The 27411-nt window shown below is 46.0% G+C and overlaps 41 pseudogenes; all 41 read left to right on the top strand.

Moving 5' to 3' along the window:
* Positions 1-234: 234 nt before the first annotated feature.
* Positions 235-353, top strand: LOC140107644 (5S ribosomal RNA; annotated as a pseudogene).
* Positions 354-423: 70 nt separating this feature from the next.
* Positions 424-542, top strand: LOC140107654 (5S ribosomal RNA; annotated as a pseudogene).
* Positions 543-803: 261 nt separating this feature from the next.
* LOC140107933 (5S ribosomal RNA) lies at positions 804-922 on the top strand (annotated as a pseudogene).
* A 70-nt stretch (positions 923-992) lies between these two features.
* On the top strand, positions 993-1111 carry LOC140107932 (5S ribosomal RNA; annotated as a pseudogene).
* Positions 1112-1183: 72 nt separating this feature from the next.
* LOC140107455 (5S ribosomal RNA) lies at positions 1184-1302 on the top strand (annotated as a pseudogene).
* A 261-nt stretch (positions 1303-1563) lies between these two features.
* LOC140107931 (5S ribosomal RNA) lies at positions 1564-1682 on the top strand (annotated as a pseudogene).
* Positions 1683-1752: 70 nt separating this feature from the next.
* On the top strand, positions 1753-1871 carry LOC140107545 (5S ribosomal RNA; annotated as a pseudogene).
* Positions 1872-2132: 261 nt separating this feature from the next.
* Positions 2133-2251, top strand: LOC140107930 (5S ribosomal RNA; annotated as a pseudogene).
* A 259-nt stretch (positions 2252-2510) lies between these two features.
* On the top strand, positions 2511-2629 carry LOC140107882 (5S ribosomal RNA; annotated as a pseudogene).
* A 70-nt stretch (positions 2630-2699) lies between these two features.
* Positions 2700-2818, top strand: LOC140107605 (5S ribosomal RNA; annotated as a pseudogene).
* Positions 2819-2890: 72 nt separating this feature from the next.
* On the top strand, positions 2891-3009 carry LOC140107929 (5S ribosomal RNA; annotated as a pseudogene).
* Positions 3010-3079: 70 nt separating this feature from the next.
* Positions 3080-3198, top strand: LOC140107433 (5S ribosomal RNA; annotated as a pseudogene).
* Positions 3199-3459: 261 nt separating this feature from the next.
* Positions 3460-3578, top strand: LOC140107926 (5S ribosomal RNA; annotated as a pseudogene).
* A 70-nt stretch (positions 3579-3648) lies between these two features.
* Positions 3649-3767, top strand: LOC140107382 (5S ribosomal RNA; annotated as a pseudogene).
* Positions 3768-3837: 70 nt separating this feature from the next.
* Positions 3838-3956, top strand: LOC140108322 (5S ribosomal RNA; annotated as a pseudogene).
* Positions 3957-4028: 72 nt separating this feature from the next.
* Positions 4029-4147, top strand: LOC140107454 (5S ribosomal RNA; annotated as a pseudogene).
* A 72-nt stretch (positions 4148-4219) lies between these two features.
* Positions 4220-4338, top strand: LOC140107452 (5S ribosomal RNA; annotated as a pseudogene).
* A 70-nt stretch (positions 4339-4408) lies between these two features.
* On the top strand, positions 4409-4527 carry LOC140107479 (5S ribosomal RNA; annotated as a pseudogene).
* A 70-nt stretch (positions 4528-4597) lies between these two features.
* LOC140108069 (5S ribosomal RNA) lies at positions 4598-4716 on the top strand (annotated as a pseudogene).
* Positions 4717-4786: 70 nt separating this feature from the next.
* On the top strand, positions 4787-4905 carry LOC140107720 (5S ribosomal RNA; annotated as a pseudogene).
* Positions 4906-4974: 69 nt separating this feature from the next.
* Positions 4975-5093, top strand: LOC140107925 (5S ribosomal RNA; annotated as a pseudogene).
* A 261-nt stretch (positions 5094-5354) lies between these two features.
* LOC140107643 (5S ribosomal RNA) lies at positions 5355-5473 on the top strand (annotated as a pseudogene).
* A 450-nt stretch (positions 5474-5923) lies between these two features.
* LOC140107924 (5S ribosomal RNA) lies at positions 5924-6042 on the top strand (annotated as a pseudogene).
* A 70-nt stretch (positions 6043-6112) lies between these two features.
* On the top strand, positions 6113-6231 carry LOC140107923 (5S ribosomal RNA; annotated as a pseudogene).
* A 72-nt stretch (positions 6232-6303) lies between these two features.
* On the top strand, positions 6304-6422 carry LOC140107451 (5S ribosomal RNA; annotated as a pseudogene).
* Positions 6423-6492: 70 nt separating this feature from the next.
* LOC140107922 (5S ribosomal RNA) lies at positions 6493-6611 on the top strand (annotated as a pseudogene).
* Positions 6612-6870: 259 nt separating this feature from the next.
* LOC140107881 (5S ribosomal RNA) lies at positions 6871-6989 on the top strand (annotated as a pseudogene).
* Positions 6990-7059: 70 nt separating this feature from the next.
* Positions 7060-7178, top strand: LOC140107604 (5S ribosomal RNA; annotated as a pseudogene).
* Positions 7179-7250: 72 nt separating this feature from the next.
* On the top strand, positions 7251-7369 carry LOC140107921 (5S ribosomal RNA; annotated as a pseudogene).
* A 70-nt stretch (positions 7370-7439) lies between these two features.
* On the top strand, positions 7440-7558 carry LOC140107432 (5S ribosomal RNA; annotated as a pseudogene).
* Positions 7559-7628: 70 nt separating this feature from the next.
* Positions 7629-7747, top strand: LOC140107603 (5S ribosomal RNA; annotated as a pseudogene).
* Positions 7748-7819: 72 nt separating this feature from the next.
* LOC140107920 (5S ribosomal RNA) lies at positions 7820-7938 on the top strand (annotated as a pseudogene).
* A 70-nt stretch (positions 7939-8008) lies between these two features.
* LOC140107430 (5S ribosomal RNA) lies at positions 8009-8127 on the top strand (annotated as a pseudogene).
* Positions 8128-8388: 261 nt separating this feature from the next.
* On the top strand, positions 8389-8507 carry LOC140107919 (5S ribosomal RNA; annotated as a pseudogene).
* Positions 8508-8577: 70 nt separating this feature from the next.
* Positions 8578-8696, top strand: LOC140107381 (5S ribosomal RNA; annotated as a pseudogene).
* Positions 8697-8766: 70 nt separating this feature from the next.
* LOC140108309 (5S ribosomal RNA) lies at positions 8767-8885 on the top strand (annotated as a pseudogene).
* Positions 8886-8957: 72 nt separating this feature from the next.
* Positions 8958-9076, top strand: LOC140107450 (5S ribosomal RNA; annotated as a pseudogene).
* Positions 9077-9337: 261 nt separating this feature from the next.
* Positions 9338-9455, top strand: LOC140107894 (5S ribosomal RNA; annotated as a pseudogene).
* A 71-nt stretch (positions 9456-9526) lies between these two features.
* LOC140107880 (5S ribosomal RNA) lies at positions 9527-9644 on the top strand (annotated as a pseudogene).
* A 3862-nt stretch (positions 9645-13506) lies between these two features.
* LOC140107893 (5S ribosomal RNA) lies at positions 13507-13624 on the top strand (annotated as a pseudogene).
* A 71-nt stretch (positions 13625-13695) lies between these two features.
* LOC140107879 (5S ribosomal RNA) lies at positions 13696-13813 on the top strand (annotated as a pseudogene).
* The last annotated feature ends 13598 nt before the right edge of the window (positions 13814-27411 follow it).

Here is a 27411-nt window from a genome sequence, read left to right as displayed (position 1 = left end):
TCTCTATGAGATAGTAAAAGAAGGTTCAAATTGAACAGCTGCTGTCAACGGCCATTCTAAGCTGAATGTGCCTGCTCTCGTCAGATCGCAGCAGCAATGCAGCTTAAGGCTTGGCAAGTACCAGCATGGGAGACTGGCTGGGAATCCCAAGAGTTCCGTTGACCTTTTTGAACCTGAAAATTGTGTTAGTTTCTCTATGAGATAGTAAAAGAAGGTTCAAATTGAACAGCTGCTGTCAACGGCCATTCTAAGCTGAATGTGCCTGCTCTCGTCAGATCGCAGCAGCAATGCAGCTTAAGGCTTGGCAAGTACCAGCATGGGAGACTGGCTGGGAATCCCAAGTTCCGTTGAACTTTTTGAACCTGAAAATTGTGTTAGTTTCTCTATGAGATAGTAAAAGAAGGTTCAAATTGAACAGCTGCTGTCAACGGCCATTCTAAGCTGAATGTGCCTGCTCTCGTCAGATCGCAGCAGCAATGCAGCTTAAGGCTTGGCAAGTACCAGCATGGGAGACTGGCTGGGAATCCCAAGTTCCATTGACCTTTTTGAATCTGAAAATTGTGTTAGTTTCTCTATGAGATAGTAAAAGAAGGTTCAAATTGAACAGCTGCTGTCAACGGCCATTCTAAGCTGAATGTGCCTGCTCTCGTCAGATCGCAGCAGCAATGCAGCTTAAGGCTTGGCAAGTACCAGCATGGGAGACTGGCTGGGAATCCCAAGAGTTCCGTTGACCTTTTTGAACCTGAAAATTGTGTTAGTTTCTCTATGAGATAGTAAAAGAAGGTTCAAATTGAACAGCTGCGGTCAACGGCCATTCTAAGCTGAATGTGCCTGCTCTCGTCAGATCGCAGCAGCAATGCAGCTTAAGGCTTGGCAAGTACCAGCATGGGAGACTGGCTGGGAATCCCAAGTTCCGTTGACCTTTTTGAACCTGAAAATTGTGTTAGTTTCTCTATGAGATAGTAAAAGAAGGTTCAAATTGAACAGCTGCTGTCAACGGCCATTCTAAGCTGAATGTGCCTGCTCTCGTCAGATCGCAGCAGCAATGCAGCTTAAGGCTTGGCAAGTACCAGCATGGGAGACTGGCTGGGAATCCCAAGTTCCGTTGACCTTTTTGAACCTGAAAATTGTGTTAGTTTCTCTGTCAAAGATGGTAAAAGAAGGTTCAAATTGAACATCTGCTGTCAACGGCCATTCTAAGCTGAATGTGCCTGCTCTCGTCAGATCGCAGCATCAATGCAGCTTAAGGCTTGGCAAGTACCAGCATGGGAGACTGGCTGGGAATCCCAAGTTCCGTTGACCTTTTTGAACCTGAAAATTGTGTTAGTTTCTCTATGAGATAGTAAAAGAAGGTTCAAATTGAACAGCTGCTGTCAACGGCCATTCTAAGCTGAATGTGCCTGCTCTCGTCAGATCGCAGCAGCAATGCAGCTTAAGGCTTGGCAAGTACCAGCATGGGAGACTGGCTGGGAATCCCAAGAGTTCCGTTGACCTTTTTGAACCTGAAAATTGTGTTAGTTTCTCTATGAGATAGTAAAAGAAGGTTCAAATTGAACAGCTGCGGTCAACGGCCATTCTAAGCTGAATGTGCCTGCTCTCGTCAGATCGCAGCAGCAATGCAGCTTAAGGCTTGGCAAGTACCAGCATGGGAGACTGGCTGGGAATCCCAAGTTCCGTTGACCTTTTTGAACCTGAAAATTGTGTTAGTTTCTCTATGAGATAGTAAAAGAAGGTTCAAATTGAACAGCTGCTGCCAACGGCCATTCTAAGCTGAATGTGCCTGCTCTCGTCAGATCGCAGCAGCAATGCAGCTTAAGGCTTGGCAAGTACCAGCATGGGAGACTGGCTGGGAATCCCAAGTTCCGTTGACCTTTTTGAACCTGAAAATTGTGTTAGTTTCTCTGTCAAAGATGGTAAAAGAAGGTTCAAATTGAACATCTGCTGTCAACGGCCATTCTAAGCTGAATGTGCCTGCTCTCGTCAGATCGCAGCATCAATGCAGCTTAAGGCTTGGCAAGTACCAGCATGGGAGACTGGCTGGGAATCCCAAGTTCCGTTGACATTTTTGAACCTGAAAATTGTGTTAGTTTCTCTATGAGATAGTAAAAGAAGGTTCAAATTGAACAGCTGCTGTCAACGGCCATTCTAAGCTGAATGTGCCTGCTCTCGTCAGATCGCAGCAGCAATGCAGCTTAAGGCTTGGCAAGTACCAGCATGGGAGACTGGCTGGGAATCCCAAGTTCCGTTGACCTTTTTGAACCTGAAAATTGTGTTAGTTTCTCTATGAGATAGTAAAAGAAGGTTCAAATTGAACAGCTGCTGTCAACGGCCATTCTAAGCTGAATGTGCCTGCTCTCGTCAGATCGCAGCAGCAATGCAGCTTAAGGCTTGGCAAGTACCAGCATGGGAGACTGGCTGGGAATCCCAAGTTCCATTGACCTTTTTGAACCTGAAAATTGTGTTAGTTTCTCTATGAGATAGTAAAAGAAGGTTCAAATTGAACAGCTGCGGTCAACAGCCATTCTAAGCTGAATGTGCCTGCTCTTGTCAGATCGCAGCAGCAATGCAGCTTAAGGCTTGGCAAGTACCAGCATGGGAGACTGGCTGGGAATCCCAAGTTCCGTTGACCTTTTTGAACCTGAAAATTGTGTTAGTTTCTCTATGAGATAGTAAAAGAAGGTTCAAATTGAACAGCTGCTGTCAACGGCCATTCTAAGCTGAATGTGCCTGCTCTCGTCAGATCGCAGCAGCAATGCAGCTTAAGGCTTGGCAAGTACCAGCATGGGAGACTAGCTGGGAATCCCAAGTTCCGTTAACCTTTTTGAACCTGAAAATTGTGTTAGTTTCCCTATCAAAGATGGTAAAAGAAGGTTCAAATTGGACAGCTGCTGTCAACGGCCATTCTAAGCTGAATGTGCCTGCTCTCGTCAGATCGCAGCAGCAATGCAGCTTAAGGCTTGGCAAGTACCAGCATGGGAGACTGGCTGGGAATCCCAAGTTCCGTTGACCTTTTTGAACCTGAAAATTGTGTTAGTTTCTCTATGAGATAGTAAAAGAAGGTTCAAATTGAACAGCTGCTGTCAACGGCAATTCTAAGCTGAATGTGCCTGCTCTCGTCAGATCGCAGCAGCAATGCAGCTTAAGGCTTGGCAAGTACCAGCATGGGAGACTGGCTGGGAATCCCAAGTTCCGTTGACCTTTTTGAACCTGAAAATTGTGTTAGTTTCTCTATGAGATAGTAAAAGAAGGTTCAAATTGAACAGCTGCTGTCAACGGCCATTCTAAGCTGAATGTGCCTGCTCTCGTCAGATCGCAGCAGCAATGCAGCTTAAGGCTTGGCAAGTACCAGCATGGGAGACTGGCTGGGAATCCCAAGAGTTCCGTTGACCTTTTTGAACCTGAAAATTGTGTTAGTTTCTCTATGAGATAGTAAAAGAAGGTTCAAATTGAACAGCTGCTGTCAACGGCCATTCTAAGCTGAATGTGCCTGCTCTCGTCAGATCGCAGCAGCAATGCAGCTTAAGGCTTGGCAAGTACCAGCATGGGAGACTGGCTGGGAATCCCAAGTTCCGTTGACCTTTTTGAACCTGAAAATTGTGTTAGTTTCTCTATGAGATAGTAAAAGAAGGTTCAAATTGAACAGCTGCTGTCAGCGGCCATTCTAAGCTGAATGTGCCTGCTCTCGTCAGATCGCAGCAGCAATGCAGCTTAAGGCTTGGCAAGTACCAGCATGGGAGACTGGCTGGGAATCCCAAGTTCCGTTGACCTTTTTGAACCTGAAAATTGTGTTACTTTCTCTATGAGATAGTAAAAGAAGGTTCAAATTGAACAGCTGCGGTCAACGGCCATTCTAAGCTGAATGTGCCTGCTCTCGTCAGATCGCAGCAGCAATGCAGCTTAAGGCTTGGCAAGTACCAGCATGGGAGACTGGCTGGGAAGCCCAAGTTCCGTTGACCTTTTTGAACCTGAAAATTGTATTAGTTTCTCTGTCAAAGATGGTAAAAGAAGGTTCAAATTGAACAGCTGCTGTCAACGGCCATTCTAAGCTGAATGTGCCTGCTCTCGTCAGATCGCAGCATCAATGCAGCTTAAGGCTTGGCAAGTACCAGCATGGGAGACTGGCTGGGAATCCCAAGTTCCGTTGACCTTTTTGAACCTGAAAATTGTGTTAGTTTCTCTGTCAAAGATGGTAAAAGAAGGTTCAAATTGAACATCTGCTGTCAACGGCCATTCTAAGCTGAATGTGCCTGCTCTCGTCAGATCGCAGCATCAATGCAGCTTAAGGCTTGGCAAGTACCAGCATGGGAGACTGGCTGGGAATCCCAAGTTCCGTTGACCTTTTTGAACCTGAAAATTGTGTTAGTTTCTCTATGAGATAGTAAAAGAAGGTTCAAATTGAACAGCTGCTGTCAACGGCCATTCTAAGCTGAATGTGCCTGCTCTCATCAGATCGCAGCAGCAATGCAGCTTAAGGCTTGGCAAGTACCAGCATGGGAGACTGGCTGGGAATCCCAAGTTCCGTTGACCTTTTTGAACCTGAAAATTGTGTTAGTTTCTCTATGAGATAGTAAAAGAAGGTTCAAATAGAACAGCTGCTGTCAACGGCCATTCTAAGCTGAATGCGCCTGCTCTCGTCAGATCGCAGCAGCAATGCAGCTTAAGGCTTGGCAAGTACCAGCATGGGAGACTGGCTGGGAATCCCAAGTTCCGTTGACCTTTTTGAACCTGAAAATTGTGTTAGTTTCTCTATGAGATAGTAAAAGAAGGTTCAAATTGAACAGCTGCGGTCAACAGCCATTCTAAGCTGAATGTGCCTGCTCTCGTCAGATCGCAGCAGCAATGCAGCTTAAGGCTTGGCAAGTACCAGCATGGGAGACTGGCTGGGAATCCCAAGTTCCGTTGACCTTTTGAACCTGAAAATTGTGTTAGTTTCTCTATGACATAGTAAAAGAAGGTTCAAATTGAACAGCTGCTGTCAACGGCCATTCTAAGCTGAATGTGCCTGCTCTCGTCAGATCGCAGCAGCAATGCAGCTTAAGGCTTGGCAAGTACCAGCATGGGAGACTGGCTGGGAATCCCAAGTTCCGTTGACCTTTTTGAACCTGAAAATTGTGTTAGTTTCTCTATGAGATAGTAAAAGAAGGTTCAAATTGAACAGCTGCTGTCAACGGCCATTCTAAGCTGAATGTGCCTGCTCTCGTCAGATCGCAGCAGCAATGCAGCTTAAGGCTTGGCAAGTACCAGCATGGGAGACTGGCTGGGAATCCCAAGAGTTCCGTTGACCTTTTTGAACCTGAAAATTGTGTTAGTTTCTCTATGAGATAGTAAAAGAAGGTTCAAATTGAACAGCTGCTGTCAACGGCCATTCTAAGCTGAATGTGCCTGCTCTCGTCAGATCGCAGCAGCAATGCAGCTTAAGGCTTGGCAAGTACCAGCATGGGAGACTGGCTGGGAATCCCAAGTTCCGTTGAACTTTTTGAACCTGAAAATTGTGTTAGTTTCTCTATGAGATAGTAAAAGAAGGTTCAAATTGAACAGCTGCTGTCAACGGCCATTCTAAGCTGAATGTGCCTGCTCTCGTCAGATCGCAGCAGCAATGCAGCTTAAGGCTTGGCAAGTACCAGCATGGGAGACTGGCTGGGAATCCCAAGTTCCATTGACCTTTTTGAATCTGAAAATTGTGTTAGTTTCTCTATGAGATAGTAAAAGAAGGTTCAAATTGAACAGCTGCTGTCAACGGCCATTCTAAGCTGAATGTGCCTGCTCTCGTCAGATCGCAGCAGCAATGCAGCTTAAGGCTTGGCAAGTACCAGCATGGGAGACTGGCTGGGAATCCCAAGAGTTCCGTTGACCTTTTTGAACCTGAAAATTGTGTTAGTTTCTCTATGAGATAGTAAAAGAAGGTTCAAATTGAACAGCTGCGGTCAACGGCCATTCTAAGCTGAATGTGCCTGCTCTCGTCAGATCGCAGCAGCAATGCAGCTTAAGGCTTGGCAAGTACCAGCATGGGAGACTGGCTGGGAATCCCAAGTTCCGTTGACCTTTTTGAACCTGAAAATTGTGTTAGTTTCTCTATGAGATAGTAAAAGAAGGTTCAAATTGAACAGCTGCTGTCAACGGCCATTCTAAGCTGAATGTGCCTGCTCTCGTCAGATCGCAGCAGCAATGCAGCTTAAGGCTTGGCAAGTACCAGCATGGGAGACTGGCTGGGAATCCCAAGTTCCGTTGACCTTTTTGAACCTGAAAATTGTGTTAGTTTCTCTGTCAAAGATGGTAAAAGAAGGTTCAAATTGAACATCTGCTGTCAACGGCCATTCTAAGCTGAATGTGCCTGCTCTCGTCAGATCGCAGCATCAATGCAGCTTAAGGCTTGGCAAGTACCAGCATGGGAGACTGGCTGGGAATCCCAAGTTCCGTTGACCTTTTTGAACCTGAAAATTGTGTTAGTTTCTCTATGAGATAGTAAAAGAAGGTTCAAATTGAACAGCTGCTGTCAACGGCCATTCTAAGCTGAATGTGCCTGCTCTCGTCAGATCGCAGCAGCAATGCAGCTTAAGGCTTGGCAAGTACCAGCATGGGAGACTGGCTGGGAATCCCAAGTTCCGTTGACCTTTTTGAACCTGAAAATTGTGTTAGTTTCTCTATGAGATAGTAAAAGAAGGTTCAAATTGAACAGCTGCTGTCAACGGCCATTCTAAGCTGAATGTGCCTGCTCTCGTCAGATCGCAGCAGCAATGCAGCTTAAGGCTTGGCAAGTACCAGCATGGGAGACTGGCTGGGAATCCCAAGTTCCATTGACCTTTTTGAACCTGAAAATTGTGTTAGTTTCTCTATGAGATAGTAAAAGAAGGTTCAAATTGAACAGCTGCGGTCAACAGCCATTCTAAGCTGAATGTGCCTGCTCTTGTCAGATCGCAGCAGCAATGCAGCTTAAGGCTTGGCAAGTACCAGCATGGGAGACTGGCTGGGAATCCCAAGTTCCGTTGACCTTTTTGAACCTGAAAATTGTGTTAGTTTCTCTATGAGATAGTAAAAGAAGGTTCAAATTGAACAGCTGCTGTCAACGGCCATTCTAAGCTGAATGTGCCTGCTCTCGTCAGATCGCAGCAGCAATGCAGCTTAAGGCTTGGCAAGTACCAGCATGGGAGACTAGCTGGGAATCCCAAGTTCCGTTAACCTTTTTGAACCTGAAAATTGTGTTAGTTTCCCTATCAAAGATGGTAAAAGAAGGTTCAAATTGGACAGCTGCTGTCAACGGCCATTCTAAGCTGAATGTGCCTGCTCTCGTCAGATCGCAGCAGCAATGCAGCTTAAGGCTTGGCAAGTACCAGCATGGGAGACTGGCTGGGAATCCCAAGTTCCGTTGACCTTTTTGAACCTGAAAATTGTGTTAGTTTCTCTATGAGATAGTAAAAGAAGGTTCAAATTGAACAGCTGCTGTCAACGGCAATTCTAAGCTGAATGTGCCTGCTCTCGTCAGATCGCAGCAGCAATGCAGCTTAAGGCTTGGCAAGTACCAGCATGGGAGACTGGCTGGGAATCCCAAGTTCCGTTGACCTTTTTGAACCTGAAAATTGTGTTAGTTTCTCTATGAGATAGTAAAAGAAGGTTCAAATTGAACAGCTGCTGTCAACGGCCATTCTAAGCTGAATGTGCCTGCTCTCGTCAGATCGCAGCAGCAATGCAGCTTAAGGCTTGGCAAGTACCAGCATGGGAGACTAGCTGGGAATCCCAAGTTCCGTTAACCTTTTTGAACCTGAAAATTGTGTTAGTTTCCCTATCAAAGATGGTAAAAGAAGGTTCAAATTGGACAGCTGCTGTCAACGGCCATTCTAAGCTGAATGTGCCTGCTCTCGTCAGATCGCAGCAGCAATGCAGCTTAAGGCTTGGCAAGTACCAGCATGGGAGACTGGCTGGGAATCCCAAGTTCCGTTGACCTTTTTGAACCTGAAAATTGTGTTAGTTTCTCTATGAGATAGTAAAAGAAGGTTCAAATTGAACAGCTGCTGTCAACGGCAATTCTAAGCTGAATGTGCCTGCTCTCGTCAGATCGCAGCAGCAATGCAGCTTAAGGCTTGGCAAGTACCAGCATGGGAGACTGGCTGGGAATCCCAAGTTCCGTTGACCTTTTTGAACCTGAAAATTGTGTTAGTTTCTCTATGAGATAGTAAAAGAAGGTTCAAATTGAACAGCTGCTGTCAACGGCCATTCTAAGCTGAATGTGCCTGCTCTCGTCAGATCGCAGCAGCAATGCAGCTTAAGGCTTGGCAAGTACCAGCATGGGAGACTGGCTGGGAATCCCAAGAGTTCCGTTGACCTTTTTGAACCTGAAAATTGTGTTAGTTTCTCTATGAGATAGTAAAAGAAGGTTCAAATTGAACAGCTGCTGTCAACGGCCATTCTAAGCTGAATGTGCCTGCTCTCGTCAGATCGCAGCAGCAATGCAGCTTAAGGCTTGGCAAGTACCAGCATGGGAGACTGGCTGGGAATCCCAAGTTCCGTTGACCTTTTTGAACCTGAAAATTGTGTTAGTTTCTCTATGAGATAGTAAAAGAAGGTTCAAATTGAACAGCTGCTGTCAGCGGCCATTCTAAGCTGAATGTGCCTGCTCTCGTCAGATCGCAGCAGCAATGCAGCTTAAGGCTTGGCAAGTACCAGCATGGGAGACTGGCTGGGAATCCCAAGTTCCGTTGACCTTTTTGAACCTGAAAATTGTGTTACTTTCTCTATGAGATAGTAAAAGAAGGTTCAAATTGAACAGCTGCGGTCAACGGCCATTCTAAGCTGAATGTGCCTGCTCTCGTCAGATCGCAGCAGCAATGCAGCTTAAGGCTTGGCAAGTACCAGCATGGGAGACTGGCTGGGAAGCCCAAGTTCCGTTGACCTTTTTGAACCTGAAAATTGTATTAGTTTCTCTGTCAAAGATGGTAAAAGAAGGTTCAAATTGAACAGCTGCTGTCAACGGCCATTCTAAGCTGAATGTGCCTGCTCTCGTCAGATCGCAGCATCAATGCAGCTTAAGGCTTGGCAAGTACCAGCATGGGAGACTGGCTGGGAATCCCAAGTTCCGTTGACCTTTTTGAACCTGAAAATTGTGTTAGTTTCTCTGTCAAAGATGGTAAAAGAAGGTTCAAATTGAACATCTGCTGTCAACGGCCATTCTAAGCTGAATGTGCCTGCTCTCGTCAGATCGCAGCATCAATGCAGCTTAAGGCTTGGCAAGTACCAGCATGGGAGACTGGCTGGGAATCCCAAGTTCCGTTGACCTTTTTGAACCTGAAAATTGTGTTAGTTTCTCTATGAGATAGTAAAAGAAGGTTCAAATTGAACAGCTGCTGTCAACGGCCATTCTAAGCTGAATGTGCCTGCTCTCATCAGATCGCAGCAGCAATGCAGCTTAAGGCTTGGCAAGTACCAGCATGGGAGACTGGCTGGGAATCCCAAGTTCCGTTGACCTTTTTGAACCTGAAAATTGTGTTAGTTTCTCTATGAGATAGTAAAAGAAGGTTCAAATAGAACAGCTGCTGTCAACGGCCATTCTAAGCTGAATGCGCCTGCTCTCGTCAGATCGCAGCAGCAATGCAGCTTAAGGCTTGGCAAGTACCAGCATGGGAGACTGGCTGGGAATCCCAAGTTCCGTTGACCTTTTTGAACCTGAAAATTGTGTTAGTTTCTCTATGAGATAGTAAAAGAAGGTTCAAATTGAACAGCTGCGGTCAACAGCCATTCTAAGCTGAATGTGCCTGCTCTCGTCAGATCGCAGCAGCAATGCAGCTTAAGGCTTGGCAAGTACCAGCATGGGAGACTGGCTGGGAATCCCAAGTTCCGTTGACCTTTTGAACCTGAAAATTGTGTTAGTTTCTCTATGACATAGTAAAAGAAGGTTCAAATTGAACAGCTGCTGTCAACGGCCATTCTAAGCTGAATGTGCCTGCTCTCGTCAGATCGCAGCAGCAATGCAGCTTAAGGCTTGGCAAGTACCAGCATGGGAGACTGGCTGGGAATCCCAAGTTCCGTTGACCTTTTTGAACCTGAAAATTGTGTTAGTTTCTCTATGAGATAGTAAAAGAAGGTTCAAATTGAACAGCTGCTGTCAACGGCCATTCTAAGCTGAATGTGCCTGCTCTCGTCAGATCGCAGCAGCAATGCAGCTTAAGGCTTGGCAAGTACCAGCATGGGAGACTGGCTGGGAATCCCAAGAGTTCCGTTGACCTTTTTGAACCTGAAAATTGTGTTAGTTTCTCTATGAGATAGTAAAAGAAGGTTCAAATTGAACAGCTGCTGTCAACGGCCATTCTAAGCTGAATGTGCCTGCTCTCGTCAGATCGCAGCAGCAATGCAGCTTAAGGCTTGGCAAGTACCAGCATGGGAGACTGGCTGGGAATCCCAAGTTCCGTTGAACTTTTTGAACCTGAAAATTGTGTTAGTTTCTCTATGAGATAGTAAAAGAAGGTTCAAATTGAACAGCTGCTGTCAACGGCCATTCTAAGCTGAATGTGCCTGCTCTCGTCAGATCGCAGCAGCAATGCAGCTTAAGGCTTGGCAAGTACCAGCATGGGAGACTGGCTGGGAATCCCAAGTTCCATTGACCTTTTTGAATCTGAAAATTGTGTTAGTTTCTCTATGAGATAGTAAAAGAAGGTTCAAATTGAACAGCTGCTGTCAACGGCCATTCTAAGCTGAATGTGCCTGCTCTCGTCAGATCGCAGCAGCAATGCAGCTTAAGGCTTGGCAAGTACCAGCATGGGAGACTGGCTGGGAATCCCAAGAGTTCCGTTGACCTTTTTGAACCTGAAAATTGTGTTAGTTTCTCTATGAGATAGTAAAAGAAGGTTCAAATTGAACAGCTGCGGTCAACGGCCATTCTAAGCTGAATGTGCCTGCTCTCGTCAGATCGCAGCAGCAATGCAGCTTAAGGCTTGGCAAGTACCAGCATGGGAGACTGGCTGGGAATCCCAAGTTCCGTTGACCTTTTTGAACCTGAAAATTGTGTTAGTTTCTCTATGAGATAGTAAAAGAAGGTTCAAATTGAACAGCTGCTGTCAACGGCCATTCTAAGCTGAATGTGCCTGCTCTCGTCAGATCGCAGCAGCAATGCAGCTTAAGGCTTGGCAAGTACCAGCATGGGAGACTGGCTGGGAATCCCAAGTTCCGTTGACCTTTTTGAACCTGAAAATTGTGTTAGTTTCTCTGTCAAAGATGGTAAAAGAAGGTTCAAATTGAACATCTGCTGTCAACGGCCATTCTAAGCTGAATGTGCCTGCTCTCGTCAGATCGCAGCATCAATGCAGCTTAAGGCTTGGCAAGTACCAGCATGGGAGACTGGCTGGGAATCCCAAGTTCCGTTGACCTTTTTGAACCTGAAAATTGTGTTAGTTTCTCTATGAGATAGTAAAAGAAGGTTCAAATTGAACAGCTGCTGTCAACGGCCATTCTAAGCTGAATGTGCCTGCTCTCGTCAGATCGCAGCAGCAATGCAGCTTAAGGCTTGGCAAGTACCAGCATGGGAGACTGGCTGGGAATCCCAAGTTCCGTTGACCTTTTTGAACCTGAAAATTGTGTTAGTTTCTCTATGAGATAGTAAAAGAAGGTTCAAATTGAACAGCTGCTGTCAACGGCCATTCTAAGCTGAATGTGCCTGCTCTCGTCAGATCGCAGCAGCAATGCAGCTTAAGGCTTGGCAAGTACCAGCATGGGAGACTGGCTGGGAATCCCAAGTTCCATTGACCTTTTTGAACCTGAAAATTGTGTTAGTTTCTCTATGAGATAGTAAAAGAAGGTTCAAATTGAACAGCTGCGGTCAACAGCCATTCTAAGCTGAATGTGCCTGCTCTTGTCAGATCGCAGCAGCAATGCAGCTTAAGGCTTGGCAAGTACCAGCATGGGAGACTGGCTGGGAATCCCAAGTTCCGTTGACCTTTTTGAACCTGAAAATTGTGTTAGTTTCTCTATGAGATAGTAAAAGAAGGTTCAAATTGAACAGCTGCTGTCAACGGCCATTCTAAGCTGAATGTGCCTGCTCTCGTCAGATCGCAGCAGCAATGCAGCTTAAGGCTTGGCAAGTACCAGCATGGGAGACTAGCTGGGAATCCCAAGTTCCGTTAACCTTTTTGAACCTGAAAATTGTGTTAGTTTCCCTATCAAAGATGGTAAAAGAAGGTTCAAATTGGACAGCTGCTGTCAACGGCCATTCTAAGCTGAATGTGCCTGCTCTCGTCAGATCGCAGCAGCAATGCAGCTTAAGGCTTGGCAAGTACCAGCATGGGAGACTGGCTGGGAATCCCAAGTTCCGTTGACCTTTTTGAACCTGAAAATTGTGTTAGTTTCTCTATGAGATAGTAAAAGAAGGTTCAAATTGAACAGCTGCTGTCAACGGCAATTCTAAGCTGAATGTGCCTGCTCTCGTCAGATCGCAGCAGCAATGCAGCTTAAGGCTTGGCAAGTACCAGCATGGGAGACTGGCTGGGAATCCCAAGTTCCGTTGACCTTTTTGAACCTGAAAATTGTGTTAGTTTCTCTATGAGATAGTAAAAGAAGGTTCAAATTGAACAGCTGCTGTCAACGGCCATTCTAAGCTGAATGTGCCTGCTCTCGTCAGATCGCAGCAGCAATGCAGCTTAAGGCTTGGCAAGTACCAGCATGGGAGACTGGCTGGGAATCCCAAGTTCCGTTGACCTTTTTGAACCTGAAAATTGTGTTAGTTTCTCTATGAGATAGTAAAAGAAGGTTCAAATTGAACAGCTGCTGTCAGCGGCCATTCTAAGCTGAATGTGCCTGCTCTCGTCAGATCGCAGCAGCAATGCAGCTTAAGGCTTGGCAAGTACCAGCATGGGAGACTGGCTGGGAATCCCAAGTTCCGTTGACCTTTTTGAACCTGAAAATTGTGTTACTTTCTCTATGAGATAGTAAAAGAAGGTTCAAATTGAACAGCTGCGGTCAACGGCCATTCTAAGCTGAATGTGCCTGCTCTCGTCAGATCGCAGCAGCAATGCAGCTTAAGGCTTGGCAAGTACCAGCATGGGAGACTGGCTGGGAAGCCCAAGTTCCGTTGACCTTTTTGAACCTGAAAATTGTATTAGTTTCTCTGTCAAAGATGGTAAAAGAAGGTTCAAATTGAACAGCTGCTGTCAACGGCCATTCTAAGCTGAATGTGCCTGCTCTCGTCAGATCGCAGCATCAATGCAGCTTAAGGCTTGGCAAGTACCAGCATGGGAGACTGGCTGGGAATCCCAAGTTCCGTTGACCTTTTTGAACCTGAAAATTGTGTTAGTTTCTCTGTCAAAGATGGTAAAAGAAGGTTCAAATTGAACATCTGCTGTCAACGGCCATTCTAAGCTGAATGTGCCTGCTCTCGTCAGATCGCAGCATCAATGCAGCTTAAGGCTTGGCAAGTACCAGCATGGGAGACTGGCTGGGAATCCCAAGTTCCGTTGACCTTTTTGAACCTGAAAATTGTGTTAGTTTCTCTATGAGATAGTAAAAGAAGGTTCAAATTGAACAGCTGCTGTCAACGGCCATTCTAAGCTGAATGTGCCTGCTCTCATCAGATCGCAGCAGCAATGCAGCTTAAGGCTTGGCAAGTACCAGCATGGGAGACTGGCTGGGAATCCCAAGTTCCGTTGACCTTTTTGAACCTGAAAATTGTGTTAGTTTCTCTATGAGATAGTAAAAGAAGGTTCAAATAGAACAGCTGCTGTCAACGGCCATTCTAAGCTGAATGCGCCTGCTCTCGTCAGATCGCAGCAGCAATGCAGCTTAAGGCTTGGCAAGTACCAGCATGGGAGACTGGCTGGGAATCCCAAGTTCCGTTGACCTTTTTGAACCTGAAAATTGTGTTAGTTTCTCTATGAGATAGTAAAAGAAGGTTCAAATTGAACAGCTGCTGTCAACGGCCATTCTAAGCTGAATGTGCCTGCTCTCGTCTGATCGCAGCAGCAATGCAGCTTAAGGCTTGGCAAGTACCAGCATGGGAGACTGGCTGGGAATCCCAAGTTCCGTTGACCTTTTTGAACCTGAAAATTGTGTTAGTTTCTCTGTCAAAGATGGTAAAAGAAGGTTCAAATTGAACAGCTGCTGTCAACGGCCATTCTAAGCTGAATGTGCCTGCTCTCGTCAGATCGCAGCAGTAATGCAGCTTAAGGCTTGGCAAGTACCAGCATGGGAGACTGGCTGGGAATCCCAAGTTCCGTTGACCTTTTTGAACCTGAAAATTGTGTTAGTTTCTCTATGAGATAGTAAAAGAAGGGTCAAATTGAACAGCTGCTGTCAGCGGCCATTCTAAGCTGAATGTGCCTGCTCTCGTCAGATCGCAGCAGCAATGCAGCTTAAGGCTTGGCAAGTACCAGCATGGGAGACTGGCTGGGAATCCCAAGTTCCGTTGACCTTTTTGAACCTGAAAAGTGTGTTACTTTCTCTATGAGATAGTAAAAGAAGGTTCAAATTGAACAGCTGCGGTCAACGGCCATTCTAAGCTGAATGTGCCTGCTCTCGTCAGATCGCAGCAGCAATGCAGCTTAAGGCTTGGCAAGTACCAGCATGGGAGACTGGCTGGGAATCCCAAGTTCCATTGACCTTTTTGAACCTGAAAATTGTGTTAGTTTCTCTATGAGATAGTAAAAGAAGGTTCAAATTGAACAGCTGCTGTCAACGGCCATTCTAAGCTGAATGTGCCTGCTCTCGTCAGATCGCAGCAGCAATGCAGCTTAAGGCTTGGCAAGTACCAGCATGGGAGACTGGCTGGGAATCCCAATTTCCGTTGACCTTTTTGAACCTGAAAATTGTGTTAGTTTCTCTGTCAAAGATGGTAAAAGAAGGTTCAAATTGAACATCTGCTGTCAACGGCCATTCTAAGCTGAATGTGCCTGCTCTCGTCAGATTGCAGCATCAATGCAGCTTAAGGCTTGGCAAGTACCAGCATGGGAGACTGGCTGGGAATCCCAAGTTCCGTTGACCTTTTTGAACCTGAAAATTGTGTTAGTTTCTCTATGAGATAGTAAAAGAAGGTTTAAATTGAACAGCTGCTGTCAACGGCCATTCTAAGCTGAATGTGCCTGCTCTCGTCAGATCGCAGCAGCAATGCAGCTTAAGGCTTGGCAAGTACCAGCATGGGAGACTGGCTGGGAATCCCAAGTTCCGTTGACCTTTTTGAACCTGAAAATTGTGTTAGTTTATCTATGAGATAGTAAAAGAAGGTTCAAATTGAACAGCTGCTGTCAACGGCCATTCTAAGCTGAATGTGCCTGCTCTCGTCAGATCGCAGCAGCAATGCAGCTTAAGGCTTGGCAAGTACCAGCATGGGAGACTGGCTGGGAATCCCAAGTTCCGTTGACCTTTTTGAACCTGAAAATTGTGTTAGTTTCTCTATGAGATAGTAAAAGAAGGTTCAAATTGAACAGCTGCTGTCAGCGGCCATTCTAAGCTGAATGTGCCTGCTCTCGTCAGATCGCAGCAGCAATGCAGCTTAAGGCTTGGCAAGTACCAGCATGGGAGACTGGCTGGGAATCCCAAGTTCCGTTGACCTTTTTGAACCTGAAAATTGTGTTACTTTCTCTATGAGATAGTAAAAGAAGGTTCATATTAAACAGCTGCGGTCAACGGCCATTCTAAGCTGAATGTGCCTGCTCTCGTCAGATCGCAGCAGCAATGCAGCTTAAGGCTTGGCAAGTACCAGCATGGGAGACTGGCTGGGAATCCCAAGTTCCGTTGACCTTTTTGAACCTGAAAATTGTATTAGTTTCTCTGTCAAAGATGGTAAAAGAAGGTTCAAATTGAACAGCTGCTGTCAACGGCCATTCTAAGCTGAATGTGCCTGCTCTCGTCAGATCGCAGCATCAATGCAGCTTAAGGCTTGGCAAGTACCAGCATGGGAGACTGGCTGGGAATCCCAAGTTCCGTTGACCTTTTTGAACCTGAAAATTGTGTTAGTTTCTCTGTCAAAGATGGTAAAAGAAGGTTCAAATTGAACATCTGCTGTCAACGGCCATTCTAAGCTGAATGTGCCTGCTCTCGTCAGATCGCAGCATCAATGCAGCTTAAGGCTTGGCAAGTACCAGCATGGGAGACTGGCTGGGAATCCCAAGTTCCGTTGACCTTTTTGAACCTGAAAATTGTGTTAGTTTCTCTATGAGATAGTAAAAGAAGGTTCAAATTGAACAGCTGCTGTCAGCGGCCATTCTAAGCTGAATGTGCCTGCTCTCGTCAGATCGCAGCAGCAATGCAGCTTAAGGCTTGGCAAGTACCAGCATGGGAGACTGGCTGGGAATCCCAAGTTCCGTTGACCTTTTTGAACCTGAAAATTGTGTTACTTTCTCTATGAGATAGTAAAAGAAGGTTCAAATTGAACAGCTGCGGTCAACGGCCATTCTAAGCTGAATGTGCCTGCTCTCGTCAGATCGCAGCAGCAATGCAGCTTAAGGCTTGGCAAGTACCAGCATGGGAGACTGGCTGGGAATCCCAAGTTCCGTTGAACTTTTTGAACCTGAAAATTGTGTTAGTTTATCTATGAGATAGTAAAAGAAGGTTCAAATTGAACAGCTGCTGTCAACGGCCATTCTAAGCTGAATGTGCCTGCTCTCGTCAGATCGCAGCAGCAATGCAGCTTAAGGCTTGGCAAGTACCAGCATGGGAGACTGGCTGGGAATCCCAAGTTCCGTTGACCTTTTTGAACCTGAAAATTGTGTTAGTTTCTCTATGAGATAGTAAAAGAAGGTTCAAATTGAACAGCTGCTGTCAGCGGCCATTCTAAGCTAAATGTGCCTGCTCTCGTCAGATCGCAGCAGCAATGCAGCTTAAGGCTTGGCAAGTACCAGCATGGGAGACTGGCTGGGAATCCCAAGTTCCGTTGACCTTTTTGAACCTGAAAATTGTGTTACTTTCTCTATGAGATAGTAAAAGAAGGTTCATATTAAACAGCTGCGGTCAACGGCCATTCTAAGCTGAATGTGCCTGCTCTCGTCAGATCGCAGCAGCAATGCAGCTTAAGGCTTGGCAAGTACCAGCATGGGAGACTGGCTGGGAATCCCAAGTTCCGTTGACCTTTTTGAACCTGAAAATTGTATTAGTTTCTCTGTCAAAGATGGTAAAAGAAGGTTCAAATTGAACAGCTGCTGTCAACGGCCATTCTAAGCTGAATGTGCCTGCTCTCGTCAGATCGCAGCATCAATGCAGCTTAAGGCTTGGCAAGTACCAGCATGGGAGACTGGCTGGGAATCCCAAGTTCCGTTGACCTTTTTGAACCTGAAAATTGTGTTAGTTTCTCTGTCAAAGATGGTAAAAGAAGGTTCAAATTGAACATCTGCTGTCAACGGCCATTCTAAGCTGAATGTGCCTGCTCTCGTCAGATCGCAGCATCAATGCAGCTTAAGGCTTGGCAAGTACCAGCATGGGAGACTGGCTGGGAATCCCAAGTTCCGTTGAACTTTTTGAACCTGAAAATTGTGTTAGTTTCTCTATGAGATAGTAAAAGAAGGTTCAAATTGAACAGCTGCTGTCAGCGGCCATTCTAAGCTGAATGTGCCTGCTCTCGTCAGATCGCAGCAGCAATGCAGCTTAAGGCTTGGCAAGTACCAGCATGGGAGACTGGCTGGGAATCCCAAGTTCCGTTGTCCTTTTTGAACCTGAAAATTGTGTTACTTTCTCTATGAGATAGTAAAAGAAGGTTCAAATTGAACAGCTGCGGTCAACGGCCATTCTAAGCTGAATGTGCCTGCTCTCGTCAGATCGCAGCAGCAATGCAGCTTAAGGCTTGGCAAGTACCAGCATGGGAGACTGGCTGGGAATCCCAAGTTCCGTTGACCTTTTTGAACCTGAAAATTGTGTTAGTTTCTCTATGAGATAGTAAAAGAAGGTTCAAATTGAACAGCTGCTGTCAACGGCCATTCTAAGCTGAATGTGCCTGCTCTCGTCAGATCGCAGCAGCAATGCAGCTTAAGGCTTGGCAAGTACCAGCATGGGAGACTGGCTGGGAATCCCAAGTTCCGTTGACCTGTTTGAACCTGAAAATTGTGTTAGTTTCTCTATGAGATAGTAAAAGAAGGTTCAAATTGAACAGCTGCGGTCAACGGCCATTCTAAGCTGAATGTGCCTGCTCTCGTCAGATCGCAGCAGCAATGCAGCTTAAGGCTTGGCAAGTACCAGCATGGTAGACTGGCTGGGAATCCCAAGTTCCGTTGACCTTTTTGAACCTGAAAATTGTATTAGTTTCTCTATGAGATAGTAAAAGAAGGTTCAAATTGAACAGCTGCTGTCAACGGCCATTCTAAGCTGAATGTGCCTGCTCTCGTCAGATCGCAGCAGCAATGCAGCTTAAGGCTTGGCAAGTACCACCATGGGAGACTAGCTGGGAATCCCAAGTTTCGTTGACCTTTTTGAACCTGAAAATTGTGTTAGTTTCCCTGTCAAAGATGGTAAAAGAAGGTTCAAATTGGACAGCTGCTGTCAACGGCCATTCTAAGCTGAATGTGCCTGCTCTCGTCAGATCGCAGCAGCAATGCAGCTTAAGGCTTGGCAAGTACCAGCATGGGAGACTGGCTGGGAATCCCAAGTTCCGTTGACCTTTTTGAACCTGAAAATCGTGTTAGTTTCTCTATGAGATATCAAAAGAAGGTTCAAATTGAACAGCTGCGGTCAACGGCCATTCTAAGCTGAATGTGCCTGCTCTCGTCAGATCGCAGCATCAATGCAGCTTAAGGCTTGGCAAGTACCAGCATGGGAGACTGGCTGGGAATCCCAAGTTCCGTTGACCTTTTTGAACCTGAAAATTGTGTTAGTTTCTCTATGAGATAGTAAAAGAAGGTTCAAATTGAACAGCTGCTGTCAACGGCCATTCTAAGCTGAATGTGCCTGCTCTCGTCAGATCGCAGCATCAATGCAGCTTAAGGCTAGGCAAGTACCAGCATGGGAGACTGGCTGGGAATCCCAAGTTCCGTTGACCTTTTTGAACCTGAAAATTGTGTTAGTTTCTCTATGAGATAGTAAAAGAAGGTTCAAATTGAACATCTGCTGTCAACGGCCATTCTAAGCTGAATGTGCCTGCTCTCGTCAGATCGCAGCAGCAATGCAGCTTAAGGCTTGGCAAGTACCAGCATGGGAGACTGGCTGGGAATCCCAAGTTCCGTTGACCTTTTTGAACCTGAAAATTGTGTTAGTTTATCTATGAGATAGTAAAAGAAGGTTCAAATTGAACAGCTGCTGTCAACGGCCATTCTAAGCTGAATGTGCCTGCTCTCGTCAGATCGCAGCAGCAATGCAGCTTAAGGCTTGGCAAGTACCAGCATGGGAGACTGGCTGGGAATCCCAAGTTCCGTTGACCTTTTTGAACCTGAAAATTGTGTTAGTTTCTCTATGAGATAGTAAAAGAAGGTTCAAATTGAACAGCTGCTGTCAACGGCCATTCTAAGCTGAATGTGCCTGCTCTCGTCAGATCGCAGCAGCAATGCAGCTTAAGGCTTGGCAAGTACCAGCATGGGAGACTGGCTGGGAATCCCAAGTTCCGTTGACCTTTTTGAACCTGGAAATTGTGTTAGTTTCTCTGTCAAAGATGGTAAAAGAAGGTTCAAATTGAACAGCTGCTGTCAACGGCCATTCTAAGCTGAATGTGCCTGCTCTCGTCAGATCGCAGCAGCAATGCAGCTTAAGGCTTGGCAAGTACCAGCATGGGAGACTGGCTGGGAATCCCAAGTTCTGTTGACCTTTTTGAACCTGAAAATTGTGTTAGTTTCTCTGTCAAAGATGGTAAAAGAAGGTTCAAATTGAACATCTGCTGTCATCGGCCATTCTAAGCTGAATGTGCCTGCTCTCGTCAAATCACAGCATCAATGCAGCTTAAGGCTTGGCAAGTACCAGCATGGGAGACTGGCTGGGAATCCCAAGTTCCGTTGACCTTTTTGAACCTGAAAATTGTGTTAGTTTCTCTGTCAAAGATGGTAAAAGAAGGTTCAAATTGAACAGCTGCTGTCAACGGCCATTCTAAGCTGAATGTGCCTGCTCTCGTCAGATCGCAGCAGCAATGCAGCTTAAGGCTTGGCAAGTACCAGCATGGGAGACTGGCTGGGAATCCCAAGTTCCGTTGACCTTTTTGAACCTGAAAATTGTGTTAGTTTCTCTATGAGATAGTAAAAGAAGGTTCAAATTGAACAGCTGCTGTCAGCGGCCATTCTAAGCTGAATGTGCCTGCTCTCGTCAGATCGCAGCAGCAATGCAGCTTAAGGCTTGGCAAGTACCAGCATGGGAGACTGGCTGGGAATCCCAAGTTCCGTTGACCTTTTTGAACCTGAAAATTGTGTTACTTTCTCTATGAGATAGTAAAAGAAGGTTCAAATTGAACAGCTGCTGTCAACGGCCATTCTAAGCTGAATGTGCCTGCTCTCGTCAGATCGCAGCAGCAATGCAGCTTAAGGCTTGGCAAGTACCAGCATGGGAGACTGGCTGGGAATCCCAAGTTCCGTTGACCTTTTTGAAACTGAAAATTGTGTTAGTTTCTCTATGAGATAGTAAAAGAAGGTTCAAATTGAACAGCTGCGGTCAACGGCCATTCTAAGCTGAATGTGCCTGCTCTCGTCAGATCGCAGCAGCAATGCAGCTTAAGGCTTGGCAAGTACCAGCATGGGAGACTGGCTGGGAATCCCAAGTTCCGTTGACCTTTTTGAACCTGAAAATTGTGTTAGTTTCTCTATGAGATAGTAAAAGAAGGTTCAAATTGAACAGCTGCTGTCAACGGCCATTCTAAGCTGAATGTGCCTGCACTCGTCTGATCGCAGCAGCAATGCAGCTTAAGGCTTGGCAAGTACCAGCATGGGAGACTGGCTGGGAATCCCAAGTTCCGTTGACCTTTTTGAACCTGAAAATTGTGTTAGTTTCTCTATGAGATAGTAAAAGAAGGTTCAAATTGAACAGCTGCGGTCAACGGCCATTCTAAGCTGAATGTGCCTGCTCTCGTCAGATCGCAGCAGCAATGCAGCTTAAGGCTTGGCAAGTACCAGCATGGGAGACTGGCTGGGAATCCCAAGTTCCGTTGACCTTTTTGAACCTGAAAATTGTGTTAGTTTCTCTATGAGATAGTAAAAGAAGGTTCAAATTGAACAGCTGCTGTCAACGGCCATTCTAAGCTGAATGTGTCTGCTCTCGTCAGATCGCAGCAGCAATGCAGCTTAAGGCTTGGCAAGTACCACCATGGGAGACTAGCTGGGAATCCCAAATTCCGTTGACCTTTTTGAACCTGAAAATTGTGTTAGTTTCCCTGTCAAAGATGGTAAAAGAAGGTTCAAATTGGACAGCTGCTGTCAACGGCCATTCTAAGCTGAATGTGCCTGCTCTCGTCAGATCGCAGCATCAATGCAGCTTAAGGCTTGGCAAGTACCAGCATGGGAGACTGGCTGGGAATCCCAAGTTCCGTTGACCTTTTTGAACCTGAAAATTGTGTTAGTTTCTCTATGAGATAGTAAAAGAAGGTTCAAATTGAACAGCTGCGGTCAACGGCCATTCTAAGCTGAATGTGCCTGCTCTCGTCAGATCGCAGCATCAATGCAGCTTAAGGCTTGGCAAGTACCAGCATGGGAGACTGGCTGGGAATCCCAAGTTCCGTTGACCTTTTTGAACCTGAAAATTGTGTTAGTTTCTCTATGAGATAGTAAAAGAAGGTTCAAATTGAACAGCTGCTGTCAACGGCCATTCTAAGCTGAATGTGCCTGCTCTCGTCAGATCGCAGCATCAATGCAGCTTAAGGCTTGGCAAGTACCAGCATGGGAGACTGGCTGGGAATCCCAAGTTCCAATGACCTTTTTGAACCTGAAAATTGTGTTAGTTTCTCTATGAGATAGTAAAAGAAGGTTCAAATTGAACAGCTGCTGTCAACGGCCATTCTAAGCTGAATGTGCCTGCTCTCGTCAGATCGCAGCAGCAATGCAGCTTAAGGCTTGGCAAGTACCAGCATGGGAGACTGGCTGGGAATCCCAAGTTCCGTTGACCTTTTTGAACCTGAAAATTGTGTTAGTTTATCTATGAGATAGTAAAAGAAGGTTCAAATTGAACAGCTGCTGTCAACGGCCATTCTAAGCTGAATGTGCCTGCTCTCGTCAGATCGCAGCAGCAATGCAGCTTAAGGCTTGGCAAGTACCAGCATGGGAGACTGGCTGGGAATCCCAAGTTCCGTTGACCTTTTTGAACCTGAAAATTGTGTTAGTTTCTCTATGAGATGGTAAAAGAAGGTTCAAATTGAACAGCTGCTGTCAACGGCCATTCTAAGCTGAATGTGCCTGCTCTCGTCAGATCGCAGCAGCAATGCAGCTTAAGGCTTGGCAAGTACCAGCATGGGAGACTGGCTGGGAATCCCAAGTTCCATTGACCTTTTTGAACCTGGAAATTGTGTTAGTTTCTCTGTCAAAGATGGTAAAAGAAGGTTCAAATTGAACAGCTGCTGTCAACGGCCATTCTAAGCTGAATGTGCCTGCTCTCGTCAGATCGCAGCAGCAATGCAGCTTAAGGCTTGGCAAGTACCAGCATGGGAGACTGGCTGGGAATCCCAAGTTCCGTTGACCTTTTTGAACCTGAAAATTGTGTTAGTTTCTCTATGAGATGGTAAAAGAAGGTTCAAATTGAACAGCTGCTGTCAACGGCCATTCTAAGCTGAATGTGCCTGCTCTCGTCAGATCGCAGCAGCAATGCAGCTTAAGGCTTGGCAAGTACCAGCATGGGAGACTGGCTGGGAATCCCAAGTTCCATTGACCTTTTTGAACCTGGAAATTGTGTTAGTTTCTCTGTCAAAGATGGTAAAAGAAGGTTCAAATTGAACAGCTGCTGTCAACGGCCATTCTAAGCTGAATGTGCCTGCTCTCGTCAGATCGCAGCAGCAATGCAGCTTAAGGCTTGGCAAGTACCAGCATGGGAGACTGGCTGGGAATCCCAAGTTCCGTTGACCTTTTTGAACCTGAAAATTGTGTTAGTTTCTCTATGAGATAGTAAAAGAAGGGTCAAATTGAACAGCTGCTGTCAGCGGCCATTCTAAGCTGAATGTGCCTGCTCTCGTCAGATCGCAGCAGCAATGCAGCTTAAGGCTTGGCAAGTACCAGCATGGGAGACTGGCTGGGAATCCCAAGTTCCGTTGACCTTTTTGAACCTGAAAAGTGTGTTACTTTCTCTATGAGATAGTAAAAGAAGGTTCAAATTGAACAGCTGCGGTCAACGGCCATTCTAAGCTGAATGTGCCTGCTCTCGTCAGATCGCAGCAGCAATGCAGCTTAAGGCTTGGCAAGTACCAGCATGGGAGACTGGCTGGGAATCCCAAGTTCCATTGACCTTTTTGAACCTGAAAATTGTGTTAGTTTCTCTATGAGATAGTAAAAGAAGGTTCAAATTGAACAGCTGCTGTCAACGGCCATTCTAAGCTGAATGTGCCTGCTCTCGTCAGATCGCAGCAGCAATGCAGCTTAAGGCTTGGCAAGTACCAGCATGGGAGACTGGCTGGGAATCCCAATTTCCGTTGACCTTTTTGAACCTGAAAATTGTGTTAGTTTCTCTGTCAAAGATGGTAAAAGAAGGTTCAAATTGAACATCTGCTGTCAACGGCCATTCTAAGCTGAATGTGCCTGCTCTCGTCAGATTGCAGCATCAATGCAGCTTAAGGCTTGGCAAGTACCAGCATGGGAGACTGGCTGGGAATCCCAAGTTCCGTTGACCTTTTTGAACCTGAAAATTGTGTTAGTTTCTCTATGAGATAGTAAAAGAAGGTTTAAATTGAACAGCTGCTGTCAACGGCCATTCTAAGCTGAATGTGCCTGCTCTCGTCAGATCGCAGCAGCAATGCAGCTTAAGGCTTGGCAAGTACCAGCATGGGAGACTGGCTGGGAATCCCAAGTTCCGTTGACCTTTTTGAACCTGAAAATTGTGTTAGTTTATCTATGAGATAGTAAAAGAAGGTTCAAATTGAACAGCTGCTGTCAACGGCCATTCTAAGCTGAATGTGCCTGCTCTCGTCAGATCGCAGCAGCAATGCAGCTTAAGGCTTGGCAAGTACCAGCATGGGAGACTGGCTGGGAATCCCAAGTTCCGTTGACCTTTTTGAACCTGAAAATTGTGTTAGTTTCTCTATGAGATAGTAAAAGAAGGTTCAAATTGAACAGCTGCTGTCAGCGGCCATTCTAAGCTGAATGTGCCTGCTCTCGTCAGATCGCAGCAGCAATGCAGCTTAAGGCTTGGCAAGTACCAGCATGGGAGACTGGCTGGGAATCCCAAGTTCCGTTGACCTTTTTGAACCTGAAAATTGTGTTACTTTCTCTATGAGATAGTAAAAGAAGGTTCATATTAAACAGCTGCGGTCAACGGCCATTCTAAGCTGAATGTGCCTGCTCTCGTCAGATCGCAGCAGCAATGCAGCTTAAGGCTTGGCAAGTACCAGCATGGGAGACTGGCTGGGAATCCCAAGTTCCGTTGACCTTTTTGAACCTGAAAATTGTATTAGTTTCTCTGTCAAAGATGGTAAAAGAAGGTTCAAATTGAACAGCTGCTGTCAACGGCCATTCTAAGCTGAATGTGCCTGCTCTCGTCAGATCGCAGCATCAATGCAGCTTAAGGCTTGGCAAGTACCAGCATGGGAGACTGGCTGGGAATCCCAAGTTCCGTTGACCTTTTTGAACCTGAAAATTGTGTTAGTTTCTCTGTCAAAGATGGTAAAAGAAGGTTCAAATTGAACATCTGCTGTCAACGGCCATTCTAAGCTGAATGTGCCTGCTCTCGTCAGATCGCAGCATCAATGCAGCTTAAGGCTTGGCAAGTACCAGCATGGGAGACTGGCTGGGAATCCCAAGTTCCGTTGACCTTTTTGAACCTGAAAATTGTGTTAGTTTCTCTATGAGATAGTAAAAGAAGGTTCAAATTGAACAGCTGCTGTCAGCGGCCATTCTAAGCTGAATGTGCCTGCTCTCGTCAGATCGCAGCAGCAATGCAGCTTAAGGCTTGGCAAGTACCAGCATGGGAGACTGGCTGGGAATCCCAAGTTCCGTTGACCTTTTTGAACCTGAAAATTGTGTTACTTTCTCTATGAGATAGTAAAAGAAGGTTCAAATTGAACAGCTGCGGTCAACGGCCATTCTAAGCTGAATGTGCCTGCTCTCGTCAGATCGCAGCAGCAATGCAGCTTAAGGCTTGGCAAGTACCAGCATGGGAGACTGGCTGGGAATCCCAAGTTCCGTTGAACTTTTTGAACCTGAAAATTGTGTTAGTTTATCTATGAGATAGTAAAAGAAGGTTCAAATTGAACAGCTGCTGTCAACGGCCATTCTAAGCTGAATGTGCCTGCTCTCGTCAGATCGCAGCAGCAATGCAGCTTAAGGCTTGGCAAGTACCAGCATGGGAGACTGGCTGGGAATCCCAAGTTCCGTTGACCTTTTTGAACCTGAAAATTGTGTTAGTTTCTCTATGAGATAGTAAAAGAAGGTTCAAATTGAACAGCTGCTGTCAGCGGCCATTCTAAGCTAAATGTGCCTGCTCTCGTCAGATCGCAGCAGCAATGCAGCTTAAGGCTTGGCAAGTACCAGCATGGGAGACTGGCTGGGAATCCCAAGTTCCGTTGACCTTTTTGAACCTGAAAATTGTGTTACTTTCTCTATGAGATAGTAAAAGAAGGTTCATATTAAACAGCTGCGGTCAACGGCCATTCTAAGCTGAATGTGCCTGCTCTCGTCAGATCGCAGCAGCAATGCAGCTTAAGGCTTGGCAAGTACCAGCATGGGAGACTGGCTGGGAATCCCAAGTTCCGTTGACCTTTTTGAACCTGAAAATTGTATTAGTTTCTCTGTCAAAGATGGTAAAAGAAGGTTCAAATTGAACAGCTGCTGTCAACGGCCATTCTAAGCTGAATGTGCCTGCTCTCGTCAGATCGCAGCATCAATGCAGCTTAAGGCTTGGCAAGTACCAGCATGGGAGACTGGCTGGGAATCCCAAGTTCCGTTGACCTTTTTGAACCTGAAAATTGTGTTAGTTTCTCTGTCAAAGATGGTAAAAGAAGGTTCAAATTGAACATCTGCTGTCAACGGCCATTCTAAGCTGAATGTGCCTGCTCTCGTCAGATCGCAGCATCAATGCAGCTTAAGGCTTGGCAAGTACCAGCATGGGAGACTGGCTGGGAATCCCAAGTTCCGTTGACCTTTTTGAACCTGAAAATTGTGTTAGTTTCTCTATGAGATAGTAAAAGAAGGTTCAAATTGAACAGCTGCTGTCAGCGGCCATTCTAAGCTGAATGTGCCTGCTCTCGTCAGATCGCAGCAGCAATGCAGCTTAAGGCTTGGCAAGTACCAGCATGGGAGACTGGCTGGGAATCCCAAGTTCCGTTGTCCTTTTTGAACCTGAAAATTGTGTTACTTTCTCTATGAGATAGTAAAAGAAGGTTCAAATTGAACAGCTGCGGTCAACGGCCATTCTAAGCTGAATGTGCCTGCTCTCGTCAGATCGCAGCAGCAATGCAGCTTAAGGCTTGGCAAGTACCAGCATGGGAGACTGGCTGGGAATCCCAAGTTCCGTTGACCTTTTTGAACCTGAAAATTGTGTTAGTTTCTCTATGAGATAGTAAAAGAAGGTTCAAATTGAACAGCTGCTGTCAACGGCCATTCTAAGCTGAATGTGCCTGCTCTCGTCAGATCGCAGCAGCAATGCAGCTTAAGGCTTGGCAAGTACCAGCATGGGAGACTGGCTGGGAATCCCAAGTTCCGTTGACCTGTTTGAACCTGAAAATTGTGTTAGTTTCTCTATGAGATAGTAAAAGAAGGTTCAAATTGAACAGCTGCGGTCAACGGCCATTCTAAGCTGAATGTGCCTGCTCTCGTCAGATCGCAGCAGCAATGCAGCTTAAGGCTTGGCAAGTACCAGCATGGTAGACTGGCTGGGAATCCCAAGTTCCGTTGACCTTTTTGAACCTGAAAATTGTATTAGTTTCTCTATGAGATAGTAAAAGAAGGTTCAAATTGAACAGCTGCTGTCAACGGCCATTCTAAGCTGAATGTGCCTGCTCTCGTCAGATCGCAGCAGCAATGCAGCTTAAGGCTTGGCAAGTACCACCATGGGAGACTAGCTGGGAATCCCAAGTTTCGTTGACCTTTTTGAACCTGAAAATTGTGTTAGTTTCCCTGTCAAAGATGGTAAAAGAAGGTTCAAATTGGACAGCTGCTGTCAACGGCCATTCTAAGCTGAATGTGCCTGCTCTCGTCAGATCGCAGCAGCAATGCAGCTTAAGGCTTGGCAAGTACCAGCATGGGAGACTGGCTGGGAATCCCAAGTTCCGTTGACCTTTTTGAACCTGAAAATCGTGTTAGTTTCTCTATGAGATATCAAAAGAAGGTTCAAATTGAACAGCTGCGGTCAACGGCCATTCTAAGCTGAATGTGCCTGCTCTCGTCAGATCGCAGCATCAATGCAGCTTAAGGCTTG

This window comes from Engystomops pustulosus, unplaced genomic scaffold (assembly GCF_040894005.1).
Source record: "Engystomops pustulosus unplaced genomic scaffold, aEngPut4.maternal MAT_SCAFFOLD_121, whole genome shotgun sequence".
NCBI lineage: Eukaryota > Metazoa > Chordata > Amphibia > Anura > Leptodactylidae > Engystomops > Engystomops pustulosus.
Note: the sequence above shows the minus strand (reverse complement) of the source record. Positions and strands in the feature narration are given on the sequence as shown.